Source organism: Pseudopipra pipra, chromosome 4 (genome assembly GCF_036250125.1).
Source record: "Pseudopipra pipra isolate bDixPip1 chromosome 4, bDixPip1.hap1, whole genome shotgun sequence".
Classification (NCBI taxonomy): Eukaryota; Metazoa; Chordata; class Aves; order Passeriformes; family Pipridae; genus Pseudopipra; species Pseudopipra pipra.
The window spans coordinates 44617017-44635272 of record NC_087552.1 but is presented as its reverse complement, the minus strand read 5'-3'; the positions used below and the strand labels follow the sequence as shown (position 1 = coordinate 44635272).

General features: G+C 35.5%; 2 long non-coding RNA genes across 4 annotated transcripts in view; one reads left to right on the top strand and one right to left on the bottom strand.

The window, feature by feature from the left end:
• Positions 1-18256, bottom strand: part of LOC135413265 (uncharacterized) — a 102125-nt gene that overhangs the window by 39486 nt on the left and 44383 nt on the right. The window contains exon 4 of one of the 3 annotated variants that reach the window (XR_010430157.1): positions 1449-1504. The exons of the other annotated variants lie outside the window; for them this stretch is intronic. This is a non-coding gene — a long non-coding RNA (uncharacterized LOC135413265). The remainder of the gene's footprint in view (positions 1-1448; positions 1505-18256) is intronic. 3 annotated transcript variants of the gene reach the window in all.
• Positions 2823-7587, top strand: LOC135413860 (uncharacterized). Its single transcript, XR_010430447.1, has 3 exons — positions 2823-2918; positions 6619-6814; positions 7344-7587. It is a non-coding gene; the product is annotated as an uncharacterized LOC135413860 (long non-coding RNA).

Genomic DNA, 18256 nt, shown 5'->3' with positions numbered 1-18256 from the left:
ATGAAGGGCTTTTGTGTTTACAGGTTGAGAGGAAGACTTAGTTTATTTTTATTTTAAATATAGAACCTAATTGTCCTTTCAATGTCCTGGTTGTTTCTGAGGTGGCTTCAAAAGCATTTATAAAAGCAGTAAGGAAAAAGTCTGGAAATGCTGATATTTTAGTCGCACCATATATATTTTATAACACTTTGAAATATAATTGGCTACTATAAGTTTTCCTTGCAAGTGGTATGAAAAGCTGTTTGCATCTGAATTAATCTGTCCAAATCCGACTAACTGGAACAGGTTTTCAGCATATTTAAATCCCTGCTTTAATTTAGCTATGCAGACTGGGACCTCTGAGGGCTGTATAATGGTTTATCTGATATGATTCATGTGATGGGTGTTTTCTGTATAACACTCATATATGAATATGTTTTTGTTTCAAATTTTAAGAGGTTATTTTTTAACTTGGTTGAGCAGCTAGAATGCTTCTTCAGCTAATGATATATTTGGTGTGCTATTTGCTTTTTAAATTGGATGCAGATTTTTGGCTTGGCTAAGTTGCTTAGACTCTAAAGTAAACAGTTTTCTCATAAAAATCTAAATCAGCTAACTTTGTGTGTATTTCTGTGGTTTTAAGAACAGGCAATATATTTAGCTCATCTTATATATGTATATTATATATATATATATATATACTTAGAAATATGTTGTACACTTTCATGTGTGTATTTTGGATAAATATTTGGATCACATCCTAGCCATTCAGAAAAAGATGTTTATGTTACAGCCTTGTTTACATTAGCATTGAATATGTTTAGAAGAAAGATTGTAGGACAGTAATTTTACTTGCTGTCTAGGAAAGAGTTAATATGGTTTGGCTTGATCTTGATTAAAACCTCTTTGCTATATCGGTGCTAGACCTAGATGACCCTTTAATGACCTTATAGTGTCATTTATTGCATGTATTTGTCTGACAGGCTGCTACTCCATCTACTTATGTTTATTATAGACATTGATGATATACAGCCCTCAGCAGTCCCAAAATTACAAAACTTCTTTCTTTCCTCTCAGTGCTGCACAGGTTTTCTTTCAGTCCCTAGTCCTGACATGCAACAAACAACCACCTCCACCTTTACCTACACTGAATCCATAGTGTTAAATCTTCAAGTCTTGCTAAATTTAATCCTTGTTACTTTAAATGCATTTCAGGATATTTGGGTTAGAAGTGGTCTACTAGAAAGGGAAAAAAAGAAAAGAAAAATGCCTGCATTCTCATGAATGAGACACTTGTTGCCTGATTTCCAGAACAATCTTTCACATCCAAAAGACATAATTAGCCCAAGCAAACTGAAAAGATCACCCACAAGCACTGATGTTTAAACAAACTAGCTCAAGTAAATGATTGATTTGATATTCAGCCAACTCATTGTTTCAGTGTTGAGAGAGAACATATATTGCCCCACCTTGGATCTATGACGAAAGATGCTGATGACACAACCTCGGGTACGATCGTGTAGCCCTAGTTGGGAGAACAGAAGTTTACTATCTGTGTAGAAACTCAAAGTTAAGGCAGCTGCCTGGAAGATATAGTTCATAAAGTCAAACAAAACGAACTCAAAAAACCAAATATGCACCTTACAGAACATCTACTGAATATTACTTATTCAGTCTGAAGTCCTTCAGGTTTACTACAAGTTTTTGTTCAGCTGCATAAAATACCATTCCATCAACACCCAATGCTATTTAATTTATAAACACATTAGTAGGCTTGTTAATAATAGTTTTAACCAACTATATCTATGGCACTTAAAAAATACTAACCATTTCAAGACTGTCATCAACTGGATTTTTAGCAAAGTAGGTGGATTACAGGTAACTGTCAGGTGTTTTGAGAAAATAAATGTGCTTTTTAAAGTCCAGTTTTCTCACTCTGATAAAATTTATGTTCCATGTAGCCTGTAGGCACAAGAACGTCATTGTTCTGTAGAAAACTGGCTTGCCATATTCTCTTTTTTTTTTCCTTTTCCTGAATGAATGCAATTGACCATATTTAATGTATCTTTTGGCCACAAATGTTGGGATAAATATATTTTACTTTTGCACTACAGAACTGTAACACACTTCATCTATGAGGACCCACCAAAGAAAACAATTACAGCTACTGAGAAAAGTACGTCAAAGTTCTGTGTAGTAGCTGTGAGCACTGTCTTGTTCTGTGGAGCTCAGTTGCTCTTCAAAGTTCACAGTAGATTTATATTTGTTGTAACTTATTAGTATTTTCCTGCTACAGATTTCTCAAGAACATTTTTCCTCTAAAAGAAATGCTCAGTATGGTCTAAGAACAGACTGTTTGTAGACACGTTTAATAACAATTCATTAAAACTTCATTATTGAACCCTCATGTACTTTGGGTATGTCAATTATGTGATGATTATTCTTATACTTCAGGGTTGTTTATTTATTTTATTTTTTCAAGCAATTCTTACAACTTGCTATTTTTCTGTATCAAATTGCTCTACTCATCTTCCTAAAGGTCCCAGGTTTTGTAAATTGATTTATGTGGTAACCTTGAAACAAGGAGAGACATTAATAGACCGTTCCATTTTAATGAATGGCTTGTCAGGTACTGCTTGACTACTTCAGTGGCCAGAAACTCTCTTACTCCAGGCACTGTTTAGAAGCGCAAGGCTTCAGGCTCTTGGTCACATCTGTGTCTAGCCTCATTTAATATTCAACAGCTGTCAGGAACAACATTGGTTTGAAGGACTCATTTGATTAGTAACACCTGTGATATTTCCAACCCCCTCTCTTAAAGTTGCTTTTAACATTTTAGATTCAAGGAGGAAGACCTGGCATGGCTTGGAGATATTGGAACTTGCTGAGTGCATCCTGTCAGCTCTCTGGGTCAGAAATGCATGAGGAACTCTGTTAATGTAAGCACGGGAAGAACTTATCCAGGTCCTTCAAAGACAAATGTCTCCTTATCTGCTTGATAATTCCTGAAATATGGCTGCTTTGTTTTCTTCAGCCTTTTCATTTATTATGCCATTCTCCTGGTGACTTGGCTCCCAGAAGGGAGTTGCATGTTGTGAGTGGCTCTGAAGAGCAGCTCCATAAAGCTTAATCATTCCCTGAGAACCACTCTCCTCAAGTAATGCAGTGAGACTTTGAATCGCTTAAAAATCCAGATTTGAGCTGAGTGTCATCAATAATCATGGATTCATTTCCTATCCCTGTTTTTGTGGGTGTGTGTGTGGGGGGTAGGTGTTTGTTTGTTTGGGGGGTTTTGTGTGGGTTTTGTTGTTGTTGTTGTTGGGTTTTTTTAGGGGTTGCTTGGGGCTTTTATTTCTCCCTGCAAGAGCTAAAGGTCACAGTGCTTGTTATACCCTACTGTAGAAGGCAGTGGTGGAACTCTGGCTGCAGCATCTGAGCATTTCAGAAAATAGTACCTAAATATGAGTTAGAATTATTTCTAGTTTTCAATCTTGTTCTTGATGGGAATCATTGTTAAAATAAAACACAAAAAACTTGGAATCCTTGCACACATCAGTATTGCTGTCCTGCACTTACTGGTTCATTCTTAACCTTGTGGTTGTTGGTGCATGAAATGTTCCTGAGCCCCTTTTTGACAATCATAATTTGTTTGCTTCTCTTTCTGTGTCATTTGAGTATCTGATTTTTAGTCAACGCTGTTGTTTCCAGGGCCATCTGTCTGGCAGACTTGATCTGAAAAGAATATTGAAATTATTTGCATGTCACACAATTGTCTGTAATGTCTACTCTTTTTTTCCAAAACATTCTGAAAATATGAGCTCCATGCATACAAAAATTATTAAATGCAGATATAGAAAGAATATAGAGAGTTGTCACTAAAATAAACTAATAAAATCAAATGAACTCCTGTCATCAGAGAAAAGTGAGCTGAGTTTTAGTATCCTGGAACGTGGTCCCTAATAACAAATTGCACTTATTAGTCAGGTTTTCATGAGTTGTTTTTAGAGTGTCATACATGGTCAAGTGATCCCTGTATTTTATTTTCATTATTATTGTAGTTTTTGCTATTATTATTTTAGTGTGAGTCCACTCTCCACTCTAGCAGATTTTGTATGCCCATACCTACAGTTAGTTTTAGCTGGAGTCCTACTTCGTTTTAAAGTAGACATTAAATTCAGACAAATACACATAGTTGTGGCAGTGAAGAAGTTCTTCAATTGCACAGAAATGGATTCTGAAATGGAGAAGCTGGATTTAATAAAATGACCGTTGCTTGGAAAATAAGCAGCGGTTATTCATAAAGAAATTTCTCAGAGCTGTAGTTCTGAGACAATAATTGACAATAACTATATCTTTTGTAAATCAGAGTATCTCCATTTTAGTCATTATGTAGCATCAACTGTCACCAGTGGTAGCAACATAGAATCATAGAATCACAGAGTCATTAAGACTGGAAAAGACCTCTAAGATCATCAAGACCAACCATTAATGTAACTCTGCCATCTTCACCACTAAACCATATCCCCAAGTGCCTCATCTACACATTTTTTAGTACTCACAGGGATAGTTATTCCACCACTTCCCTGAGATCTTTGTTCCAATGCCCGATCACCCTTTCAGCAAAAAATTTTTTCTAGTATCTAATCTAAACCTCCCCTGAAACAATATGAGGCCATTTTGTCTGGTCCTGTCTCTTATTACATCAGAGAAGAGATACCAAGCTTTCTACAACCTCCTTTCATGTTGTAGATGATAAGGTCCCCTCTGAGTCTCTTTCTCTTCAGGCTAAACACACCCAGCTCCCTCAGCCACCCTTCATAAGACTTGTTCTCTAGTCCTTTCACTAGCTTCACTGCCCTTGGTCTTAAACATCACCTAAGGTATGTTATAATACATAATTATACTTTGATACTGCATCAGCAGTGGGTAAAGAATTCCTTAGGGAATATTTGCCTAGGCCTCTCACACATAGGCAGAAAAAATTCACCATATGCACATGTAAAAGCATTTATATGCATGATAAATCAAGTCTAAAGGCCAGAGTGAACCAACTGAATTTTTAAGAGGAACCCAGAACTTATGCATTTACAGAATTCCCTTCACAAGTGTTTCATGCATGAAAGTTAGAAGTTATTTGACCAAATCTGATCCAATAGAGTTAATGGAAGGTATCCTAAATAAACTGAGGTACTGGTGTGATGTGTCCCAGTGGTCGTTGATGCCACTGTCTACAGTGGGCTTGCATGCATGTTGGATGGTGTTTTCACATCTGCCTACATGTCTGCTCAAGTGATCTGTTGGGTAATGAGAAATGTCTCTAAGGACAGCTGAAATGTGTCTAGTAAGAACAAGTGTAGAAGGTTTTACTCAGGTAAATGCTCATTTTTCCTTCAATAGTTCTTATCTACATGAAGTCCAAAGAATTTGCCTAAAAAATAATTGGCAGGCGTATCCCAGAAATGTGACTGAGATATTGCATGTAATTTTGATGATATATAATAAATAAAAAAGACAGAAAAAGAACAGTATGAATAAATTTAATCTTTTGTGCATGGCTCTTGAGTTCCTAACTCTAATGATTTATTTGCAATTCCTGCTAGGCTGATGCATTGCTACTATATTATTTTTGTTAAAATGTGTGGCTTATAATGCTGTTACTGATATCTCCCTTTTTGCATTCAGCAAAAGGGATGCGCTTGCTCAAAGCTTCACTGGCATTGGGCATATTATGTTAGTCACTTGGGAAGTATTTCATGCACTCATAACACTTTATCAGCACGAAAGGAAGCACAGAGAATCAAAACAAAAGATTTCACACAGAGCAATAGAAAACAAGACGTGCGCTGTAGAATATTCATGAAAGGCTTGCAGTAGTGCCAAGAGGTATCTGAAGATAGAAGGTATTGTGATAGCATACACATTTCTCAGTCTTTAAAACTGCATAAGCCCTCAGGTACAATTATTCATAGTCTTGCACAGTCTCATTTAGTAGTCTTGAAGTATTAAACACTTGTTTATAGAAGACAGAACTCCCTGGGCTTCATTGATTGTTCTTCTGATGCCTTGAGGACAGTGCTAACCATTTACATTAGTAATACTTGCAACTCTGTAAAAGACAGCTGCATATTTTCTGTGACACACAGCTGTAGGAAACAAAATATCATTGATGAAAACAAGTTAGAAGAACTAAGAGTTTATTGTAGCCCACGTGATGGCTTCAGCTTTGATTCAGCAGTGTTTGAGGCCCAGGAGAACAATTTATAAGCTTTAGCAGAGCCAAATTGCAATGGTGCAAATTGGTGTAGGAGTCTTTTACGTGTCTTATTTCATTGATATCTAAAGTAAATAAAAATGAAAAAAGATAGGAGGAGATTATAACAAAATACACATGCTAATATTCACTTACTAAATTCTGCTTAAAGTCTTGTAATCTCAAAGCTAATTTAATCCAATCACTTTTTAACTATACTGTCTTGTTCCAACTTTCAAATACAATGACTTTTTAATATAACTTGCACTGTTCTGTATCCAAAGTTGGATTTACTCATGTAGTTTGTTCAGTCAGAACCAACATATTTTATAATTAAGCCTCACACCTGCACAGTCTCTACATTAAAGTATTAATAAGTCTATTTTAAGCTTTCACAGAATCATTTAGGATGGAAAAAAACCTCGAAGAGCATCGAGTCCAATCTTTGACTGATTGATCACCCTGTCAACTAAACCACAGAACTAAGTGCTGTGTCCAGTCATTTCTTGAACACCTCCATAGACAAAAGCTGGCTGGGAGTTGCTGATCATGCTCATGGGCAGACTGGGTATCATTTAGAAGGTGGTGAGTGTTTGTATTTTGCATCACTTGTTTCTCAGGTTTTGTTCATATCTCTCTCTCTTTTTTTATTATTTATTATTAGCATTATTAGTATGTCTTATTTGTTTCAGTTATTAAATTTTTCTTATCTCAACCCATGAGTTTTACTTTTTCTTTCTGATTCTCCTGCCCATCCCATTAAGGTGGAGGACTGAATGAGCAGCTGTGTGGTTCTATAGTGCCAGGAGCTCCCTTTAACATATACAGCCATGCAAAACTTTCTCCATGGGAAAACAATTTTGTGGTGCATATCTACAGCTGATAAATTGAGTGTCCTCTTTTTTTGCTTCAACTTAGTATTGGCCTCCATCCTAAGCTTAAAAGTAATTAGTTTTTAGAAGTTAACAATAATATAGATTTTTCCTTGTATTAAGTGTTGCTCAGGAGAGGAATTGTCTCCTTTTATCCTACTCCACCCTCAGTAAGCTAGTTAGCCATAGCTGAGATATAGTAGGTGAGCAAGCTGACCTGAGATTCATTGCATTTCCACCAGTGTGAACACCATGTAAATCCTGATGCAGATTGGCCTCACTGATTTTTGCTGTTGACAAAGTGAGAGAAGACACATGTCACAAGAGACCTGAGCTGCTCTGAGGAAGCTGAAATGCATTTGAGGGTGAGTTGAACCACTCTGCAAGCTCCACTGGTGGAGTGAACAGTTCTCGGACCTGGATATATTGAATAGTTCTGGGATGACTATAGGGAGTGTTCAGAGAAAACACAATCAGCTATGTGTAGACACCTAACTTCAGGTCTCTTAATTTGAAGCGGTCACATCCACATCTAAAACCTTTTTGTGGGCCAAAAAAAAGGCAAACACAAAGAGCAGGGATGAATTTATAAGAGAATGAGGCTGCAGAGAATTTTCAGATCTTTTTCCTAAGAGGGACAGGGAAAATTTCTTGGTGTGTGAACCTTCTTTTCTCCTGAAGCCCAGTAGAAAAGCTGATGCAACAACAACAAACATTTGCCAGCTAAACAGATAATTAAGCTAATATAGCTGTTTCAATAGCAAGGAAGATATATCCAAACATAAACAAATCAACAGGAATTTTTGACATTTTTAAATCAAGGAAATACTGACTAAGAGGATGGAAAGACTGAGGGAACTGAAGCATTCCCCAGCAGGCTAACAGTAGTCCAAGGGGTTGCTACTGTAAATACGTTTGCCTAAACTGACTGTTTGCTTACAGATTAAGAAACTTAATGTGTTGACCTTAGTAAGTTGAAGTTTGAACATTTCTACTGTCAAAATGGTTATACTTTATAAATATTTTTTTTAAGTTCTCATTTTTAGATAACTTTCTCCTGCCTGCTGGTCAAGGGCTTGCAGAAAGGCCTAATGTCAAATGTCCTTCTTAATTGACAGTATTTTCTCACTGCCTCACCATCCAGTATAAAATGTTATGTACAGGAACTGCTGATTCTTAACCACAAGCTCTACATATTGGTGTAAACTTCCCATTTTTCATCTCCATGGGCTGCTTTACAGAGCAGGAATAGGATTTTTTTATGACATCCAAAAAGTCATGGGATGGTGTGGGAAATACTCATAAATGCAGTCAACCAGTTAAATACAAAAACAATTGTACTTGCACTTTGTCAGTTTTGAAAAAAAAATAGTATAAACATTTGTGTGTACTTTTGCACACTGATCATCGTGCCATTTTTCCTATTTGATTGCTCATTTGCTCTCCCTAGTTTTACACGTCAGCTTTGGACTAGAGGAGAATATGTATGTTTTCTGAAGCAGTTTGATAAGTCTGCAAGAACCTATGGAAGTCCAAGTTCTCACAATTTCTACACTTGCCACTAGTGAGTCAAAGGTTGATCCCAAGCAGCATATCACTTAAAAATCAGAACAGAAAAGTACTGATATGCTTTTTCTTTGAAAACCACAGTCCAAAAATGTGCTTTTAAGTGGAACTAGGCTCTATTTAAAACTTGAAACCTGGTTTGTGGTTGACTGTACTGGTCTCTAAATGCCTGTGTGGTAAATGCCTCCTGTGTGGTAAAAATTGCTGTGTTGCTTATGTTGTAATTTGATCCTTAAGTGGGTTATGCAAAAAAAAAAAAATATGGCTGAGAAAGAAAATGCATCTCTAATGATAACAAGATACTATCACAACTCTTCAGCACTGACCCACTTCATCTATGTCCCTTCTAGCAGGAAGAGAGAACTGGAAAAAATATTTTAGAGAAATAAAACAAGTAAGCACTGTAGAAATTGTATAGCAGGAGAAAAGTAGTCTTTAAAGGAGACAAAAAGAAGTCAGAAAGTTGAGTCAGAATAGAAACCAGGATTAATACTCTCTGTGGCACTAATCTTATGTTCAGGATATATCTTATAATTATGAAAGATTTGGGTTAAAAGAAAACTTTAAGGAAGGATAAAAAGCTATAATATTGGGAGAGAAGGAAAAGATTAAGTTGTTCACCTCAAAGAAGAAAAAACTCAGTATGCAAACACGTTTGTAGGTGTGTAAAAATGTTCATTTAATTTTAGCATAAAATATCTGAGTATTTTTTCAATTTTTTTTTAATGGGCTCTTTAGGGAACACAGCAAATAGTGTAATGGGGAGATTTATGACAAGTGTTACTACACTTGCAAATGTTTATTGATTAAACATGGAACTTGCAAATATACAACCAATCATCAGTTACAGAAATAAAAATTCAGTTACCTTGTACGATTTGCCCTGTAGCCAGTCTACCTATATTATACACTGTAACCTTTCTCCATGATCCTGAAATATCAGTGGTTTTGTAATTGGAAATTTTAATTCACAGCTAGGAAATGCCCTTATCATTGATGCGTCTATCATGCAAGATTGTTTTTCAAAAGAAAAAAATTAATAATGCAAGACTCCTGCTTTCCCTCAATACAAAAACCTGTCAACCTTTGCACAGATAAAACTCTGCTTTTAGGTGTTTGCTGTTTTTAAAGATTTCACCTTAACAGAAATAGAAACAGTAACAGAAAAGAGAGATCAAGGTAATGTAGTAAATAAAATCTACAGGGTTTTATTTATGCTTGCTAATGCCATATTTTGGTTTAAAATATTTAATGAGCTTGTTTTTATCTTAGTAACACAGTCTATGAAATTTTTTTAGTGCTTGTGAATAATAAAATAATATATGTTGTAGAATAGTGGTTCCCAAACAGTGATCATCACCAATGACCAAGAGTTATGTCCCAAAACCATGTCTCCCCTTACGGTTTTATGGTTTAAAGGTTTATTGACAAGAATGTATTTGGACACTGAAAAATGTTTATGGTAGTTATGATTCAGAAATTTATAAAATATGATTTGGGATGATTTATTCACCCTACAATCTTGTAATGTGTGTTGGAATCGTAACAAACACCCTACTTTCAAGTTGTTTTCAAATCTGGTCCTTGATTTTTAAATTTTTTTTCTTCAAAAAAAGGACTTAAAGGTCTGAAATCTGAGAAATACATACTAGGAATTTTCTATCAAACTGCATGGATTGACCTTTATCAAAATATCAACATTTAATATTTTTCATATGTCAAACAATCTAGCTGTCTCATCTAATAGGATCTTGTGTGGCAATTTGTACAAGATACAGGTACAATAAAAATGAGACTTAGGAATGAAAAGGTTGTCAATATAAATTACAACATTATTGAATTCCAGTGTACCCAGCTGCTAAAATATCATAAAGTTATAGACTAATAAACTGAGAATGATACATAAGATCCCATAGATCTTAACTTTCAAAGAGGCAAAAAAAAGACAGAAAAGAGTTGTTGTATGTATATTCTTCATATAGTGTGTTTTTTCCAGAAACTGTGTGCATTACTTTACCTACTTGTTACCATTCAGAGAACACCACACTAAAAATATTAACTTATTTGTTTAATTTCTTTTTATAGTTAGACAGTTCTAATAGAAATTGTTCACTTGTCTGCAGGGTTGGGGTGGTTTTTAGAGTTTCATCACGAAAACAAGTAAAAGACAGTCATTAGTGATATATGTGTTTACAATAACTGTTGGTATTATGCTATTGAAAGCAAAATATTCACCTTGTGTACTTGGCAAATTATACATTTTCAATGTCCTTTCCTTGATCTGCAAATGACAGAAAATCTGATGGTGTTATCCAAAAGCAAAAGTGAGAAAACACTGGCTTCACTGGTGTATGCCAATGCTGAATGTTTAACATGGAGAATATAAAGAAATGAAAAAATCAGTGCTTCATCATGAAGTGGAGACCCATGACATTAAGAAAGGTGAAGACTTGATGTTTGCACTGGGCAGAATATATCAGGGAGGCCAGGTAACAGTGGAATACAAAATGGTGGTCTGATGTGTTTTCTTGAAATGTTGCAGGATTAGACTGTAAGGATATGAAATGCACAGGGAAATAAAGCCTCAGATCAATACTAAACTGTATCACTTAATGGACCAAAGCAAAAATATCTTCAGAGACCAAACCTAGGTACCTTGCTGAGCTCAGATAGAGAAAAAACCCCAGCTTCTAGAAAATATGCTTTTTCTATCATCTCCTCAAAAAGACTTTTCGGAAAGGTTTGCTATTTGAAGTAACTATTGCAGTAGAGTTTCTGATCCAGAAACGGATTGAACCTTCAATACAGAAAATCGAGAATCTGGTGAGCATCCTTTTAAGACTTTCAGTGTTGAAGCCATACATGCACGCCAGAAATTAGATTAATGAGAGAAAAATAACTACCAGGAACTCCTGAAAGGAATTAGAAAATCTGTGCAGGGCTTGTGCCAACCTGTAGAAATCAGTAATGCAAACAGAACAGTTCTCTGTGATTTTTCGACCTCACAGACTAGAGATGCTATTCAATACCTCACTGATGAGTAGGAGGAATTTCAGAGAACATCTGAAGGAGATTTGTGTCTCACCAGTTTTCTAATGAAAATGGATGAGAAACTTGCAAGTTTTCACAAACTTCTCTTGAGTCTCTGCCAGTTTTCAGAACACAGCACTACAGTAATTGCACTGAGCACTGAGATTGATGTCAGGATTAAAGGTTATGAGCTATGAGGGCAGGCTGAGAGTTTAGATCCATAAGGTCTGAGAACGAAGCCTGTTGAAATGCCGCATTGAATGCTAACTTGAAGCTTTGGGAGGGGGACTTGTTTTTTTCCAGTATAACTGTGCTAATTGCACAAGTGGGTGTGAATAGCAATTACAGGAAAAGCAATTTAGGATAGGTACCAGAAATCACTTTTTCCATGCAGATAGTCTGTAGGTATGAACTGTTACAAGGATGGAGAAAAAATAGAATCACTAAAAAAACCCAACTCACACACAAAACTGATGTCATACAGAACTGGACTATTGCTTATTCATTAGCTATGGATGTGGGGCCAATTGTTGTTCTAAGCCAAGTTAGCTGTATATTGCTTTAGCAGTTCTAAGCAGAATTAAACCTGTTCTGACTAACTGGGGATTTATCCCACATGGGAGAAATCTCTGAGCAGTGTAAAGCTGTCATTGCAATAACCTGGCAAAGGAAATACTTATTGGAAATGTACTGGGGCAGGAAGGACTATGCTTGGAACATACCATGCTCCAGTCATCCCTGCCAATATAATTGCCTCTAAGGGGTTCTACCATCTGGTGCAAGCTACAGAAAGCCTGAGGCTATTTTAACTCATACTGGGATTTAACCTATGAGCAGGAGAGCACTTAACTGGCTTTAAGCCTGTTTTACCTTCTATTCTACATTAAGCAGAGTATTTCTGTAATTATGAAATCTACTTAAAATCCATTGAAGTTCAATTAGTTAATATTGACTAGATTCTGACATAGGTGGGAAATAGATCTTGGAACTGAATGAACTTCTGTGTTCTCTGTTTTTCATGCAAATACTCTTAATAAGAAGAAAAACAGGCAAATGTCAAATGCACAAGTAAAATGTTCACAGAACAGGTTATTTTTTTTTCCGAATGTTTCCATTAAGTCAATTAGAAAGTTTAACTTGCTGAAACACATCCAAGCGTAATGACAGAAATACCTAAATAAATAGAAGGCGTACATATGCAATTCAATAGGAATGATATATAGATACAGACCTGTCATCACTCCCTCACTACATAATTTTACCTATTCCACACCTGTGGAATGTGGTAGCAGTTAAAGAGATAGCCAGGTTTAATGTTACATCTGTACATATCTGTGTCCTTTGGAACCCTTTTTTAAAATTCATTTATTATTCTTCAATCAGTGCTCTTGCAAGTCTCCTATACTGTCAGTTTATCATGACAGTATATTCCAGTTCTGTTCTATGCAAAAAGAGTCACTGTGGACACTCAAGCACATCTTATTGAAAGTCAGACATCACCTAAAAATAATATAACTAGAGTTCATAATCATAATAGCATTTGGTTTATTTCCAGTAATAAACAAACCTTTATTCTTTTCCTGCTTTTAATGGATGAAGAGATAAGTAGCTGTGGAATGCTATTGAGGCTTTTTTCCTTTGGCTTATTATTACTTCTGAGGTGGATTTTTTTCTTATTTCAGTCATATCACACTCATGAGACATGGGGTTTGTGGGTTGTTCGGTATTTTTTTTTTTTGTTTTGGTTTTGTTTGTTTTGGTGGTTTTGTTTGTGTTTGTTGTGTTTTTTTGTTTTGGGTTTTTTCTGGGGACGGGTAAAACATTGTGGAGTAACCATCATCTTGGTTTCCATGATTTCTTGTGACTGCCGGAGCTTGATTGCCTTAATGGCCCTTGATGTTACTATGAACTGACCACTGCAGCTAAACTGTACAACCGCTCAAGAAATAGATACTTGGACAATGAATCATACTTTTCAGAATGCCTTGGTACCACTGTTATCTCATAGCTGCAATTGGAATTTGTATTGTTAATGATTATTAGTGTCATTGTGTTGCCAGTAAGCTCATTGATTAAAAGACAAAATCTGTATACATGCATTGTGGAGCTCATTGTGGTTTCCAATCAGGATGGTTCAGAGATTTTTTACCCTTGCAGGAAACAGATCTTCAGAGCTGCTCATGTGACTCGTACGTACAGTCCCTTTGGCAAAAGTAGTTTTCTTAGTTTACTTTAAAGTATTGCAATTTTTTCTTACACACAATTTTCCACAAGAAGCAGTGACTATATATGAATATAAAAAGAGTAAACTAACAGTGAATATACTGAGAAAAGGCTCAATTTTAGCAAATGGAGCTTTTTCAGATGTTATAAAAAATCTAAAATAAAAATGAGACTTGCATACTACAATGTAATTAATCTTTTTAAACATTCATGTGTCCTCTCATGCCATTTTTATCATAATGGGAACATCTTTTATTAGAATAAATGAGCATAAAACTGCAGTTATTGGAAAGATTTTTTTCCCAAGTAAGTCCAATCCAATTTAAGAACAGAAACTATCTTAAATTAAGCAGAATAGGCAATAGATTGTGCCATTGGGAACTGTAAAAACATCAGGATTTAATTAAGACTAGAAAGTATTGTTACAGATTTTAGCAAGAGTATAATAGAAGCTCAGAGGTGCAGATGCATTTTTTGAGCCTGAGCAATACCTACAGTACCAGTATCAAATTCTAGTGAGCAACAAAAATGTGTCAATGAGATACATAGGTATATTTATTGACCTCATCTGTTTATTGACTTACTACTCATGAAGTTTGAGAAGGCAATCACTAGATTCATAAAAGCAGTATCGAGCCTATAAAATATGGACTTCCTCTCTAGAAAACAGATAAGGCAGAATAACTGTTTAGAATGGTGATCTACTCGTAAAATAACTGTAAAAAGGAGAAGGACAGAAGAAGAGACAAATAGCAAAGAGAAAATGAGTATTAAATAAAAAATTAACATTGCTCTTCCAGCTGATAGGTTACCAATTGACTGATAGTCAGGTTTGTCCAGTAAACACTCATGAGTTGTTATGATCAACTAAGGCTAGTGGTTGAAGGTTGTGTCCTCTTTTCACCCCATAGAAAAGGAAATTAGAAAATGGTCATTATAAATTCACATAACAGTGTGCAACGTGATATGTGCTTTTACGTTCAGACAAGTCATTAGCATTGTAAGTCTATTGGCATGACATGTTGTAAAAGATTGCCAAAGTCAACAAACAGCATAGCGAGTGCCTGTCAAATACCAAATCACTTCTGCTCCCAGAAGTATTCTCAGGTTCTTATCCCATGAGTTCATTTTGCATCATTGCCCATATATGGTCCAGTAGCAGTTTGCTACATATTATTTTGGGCCGGTTGGGCTGCCTAATACCTTCTTTCACAGGATTACTTTGCTTCCCACAAGCAGCATTTTATCATGATTTGCAATATTTAGAGGAATGAAAATACCTCTCAAATAATTGGCAATCTAAACAGAACATAAAAATCAACATGATTACATTTATGAATGTTGAAACTTAATTGTCTTCTTTACATTATCCCATAGAATGTCATTTTTAGATAGGGTTACTCCCAGCCAATTCACAGTTTCTCATACATTGTACCATTGCCAAGCATTCACTGATATACACATTCTGAACAACTTTGGGGAATTCAGAAGTAATACTCTTAATGCGCAATTGCAAATGAAAAAGATTAAATGATTTTAACTCACAGAAATGAATCCTAAGTAGGGCTAAACAAACAGTATGTTTGCTGATATTTATCAAAAAACATAGTTGGGTAGAACTGAAAGTGATTTTTTTGCTATCATTTCAATTAATCTGATTTTTGAATTGCTGAATTTTGAGCTCTCCTATATGAAGGGAAATTTCATAAAAGCAATTTCAAATACACTTCTGGAAGATTTCACTTGAAATCATTTTTTCATGCTGTTATTTGTGAGGGGGAAAGCCCTCAGTTCAATGAACTGAAAATTAGTTTGTGAACATTTTCCTGTTATCAAAACTTTCAGTTTTTTCCCACTGAAATCTCTTTCAAATTACATTCTAGTTTTTCATATTATTTTATATTCTTTTCCCCAATTCCATCCTTTTCTATTAATAGATATATTCTAGCTATTTGTGATTTCATTCTCCTCAGTTTATCTGCATTTAACAAAATCAAAGGAAGGATATCAATATAAACAATTACACAGGGTGTGCAAATGTTTTGTACTCTAGAAGTAGCACAGAGGCATTCAGACAACCATCCAAACATCTGTTGTCTTCTCATGGTTTTGTGCAGTGCAGACATGCTGGTTTCAGAGGGGACACTGTAGTAAGGTTAGTTAGACTCTGCATAACTGAATTAACAAACATGCTTTTAGAGAGGTTAATTTAGTTAGATAGAGGACCAGACATATATAAATATACTGCTTTCCTTCTTCAGCCAGCTTGATCCTGGCTAATTGCAAGGACTCTGTACAGGGTATTTCATCATGATGCCCAAAAGTGGCAAATCAGGATTTCTTTTTCACTTCCATGTACATTAGGCTTCTTTCCCACATACACTTTTCATCTGCTTCTCAGTACATTCATGTTGGTTTTAAAAAGTAATCGGTCCCAAGACTGATTTTGTGGTCAAAAAGCACATTTTGCAATGCAGCAGTTCTTTCTGCAGCACAAGAAACACTGTATATATCAGAAAACAGAACTCAGCTTAATCATCACCTGACTTTCATTTTGTGGGATTTTATATAGAGAGAAAATGGATCTTTAAATTTATAAATTTTAAGAAGGAGGAACTAAGACTGTCATTAATGAGTCCAGCATAAGTAATCTCACATCATGTGATGGTGCAGTAATAAAATTCAAGTTATTTGTGTCTAATTCCTTGCTTTTTTCGTGTTAAGAACTCAATATCATTGCAAATCTGAGCACTTTTTCTCCAAATGATTCAGTAAGATATATTTACTTTATTATACAATTGAAGTAATTTAACTTTGCATGATGCATATATATGGTACAATTAGACAATGTCATGTATTATTTCCACTTACATATTAATTCATCATCAGCTTCAAGTTTTCTTAAGGAATCACCACAAGAAGTTTTTCAAGTCCCTTCTCAAATATTCTGTGTCTGTAATCCCATAATAATTTCTTTTGGCACCATAGTAGAGTGCCTAAAAATTGCAAGTTTCATACTAATAGGTTTTATGGCAATGTCATCTGCCTGTTCAACTAAGCAGTCTGCTATTTTTGTCAAGATCCTTCTGGGGAATGGTATTTATGGAATCGAAAGGGTTCTCCCGTATGGCTGTATCATAAGCACAGGTTAGAAGAGATCACACAGCCCCTGTGCACTTCTGAAGCGTGCTTAGACCCTTACTTGTCCCAGGTACGGTTTTCCTTTGTGTTTTTATAGATTTTCCCCCAAACACAGAATGTTGCACTACCTGTTCTTACCAAATCACACCTGCAGGTATTTTCTTGTCTCATTTTCAAAAATCCCTTATCTGTTAGTGAATAGCTATCTTATTTTGCCTTATCTATCACATGATACGAAAGCTGGCAAAACTGTTTGTTAAGGTGTCTTTCTGTCACTGAGCAAAGACCAGTGAAAGGGATCAGGAAAATTCTACTATAATTCCATGATGCTGCTGAACACGATGTGTTTACTATACTGACAAACCGTCAGTGTATTCATCCAAGCGAATGCGAGATTTGTTTGACTAGCTTCTCTGTCCTTTGCTTACTTTAACCTAAATATTTAATGTTCTGGGATTTGTAGATATGGGGCTCAGTGCCAAGTTTAGCAATGCCAAAACTGTGGATAAGAATTATTACAAAGCCATGGAGAGCTCTGTATATAAAACAATGTCAGGATCAGTTGCAGTAATCAATGAATTTTTTTCTCTTTTTGCTTCAGTACTCAGTCTGGCATCTGCTCTATCCTCTGACAGAGGATTGTTGTTTGAAGATGATCACTATATGTTCATTGTTATTTGAAAATCTATATTGCTGCACACAATTGCGTGTTTACATGTAATTGGTTTACACTACTATCATTCTGCTTTCTCCAACTGGCTTATTATAAATTACAAAAACTACTAGCATTCAGTGTTGTTGCTAAAAACCTGTAAATGTAAACATGCATCTAAACCAATTTTTAAAAAACACCTCCTCCTGGCTCATAAAAATAATACGTTCCTATGGGATATTATAGGCTTGTACATGAAAATTGTAGAGACACTTGTCCAGGAATCATAGAAAGGAAGAAAACTCTGTCCTGCTTTCATCTCATTTGCCATTTGCTTTCCACAATCTTCCCTGTGCTTTATCATCTTCACAATTCACAGAGAAAGATGATGCAATACTTACCTAGCTTTGAAAGTACTAATAGTTTACTAGATTTTTGTGCAACATGGACTCCTAATGCAACTTTTGCTTTCAGAAAATCTCTGAAAAGAAGAATCAAACTGTAACAGTAGAACTTAGGAGGAAATGGGAACTCTGGACTAAA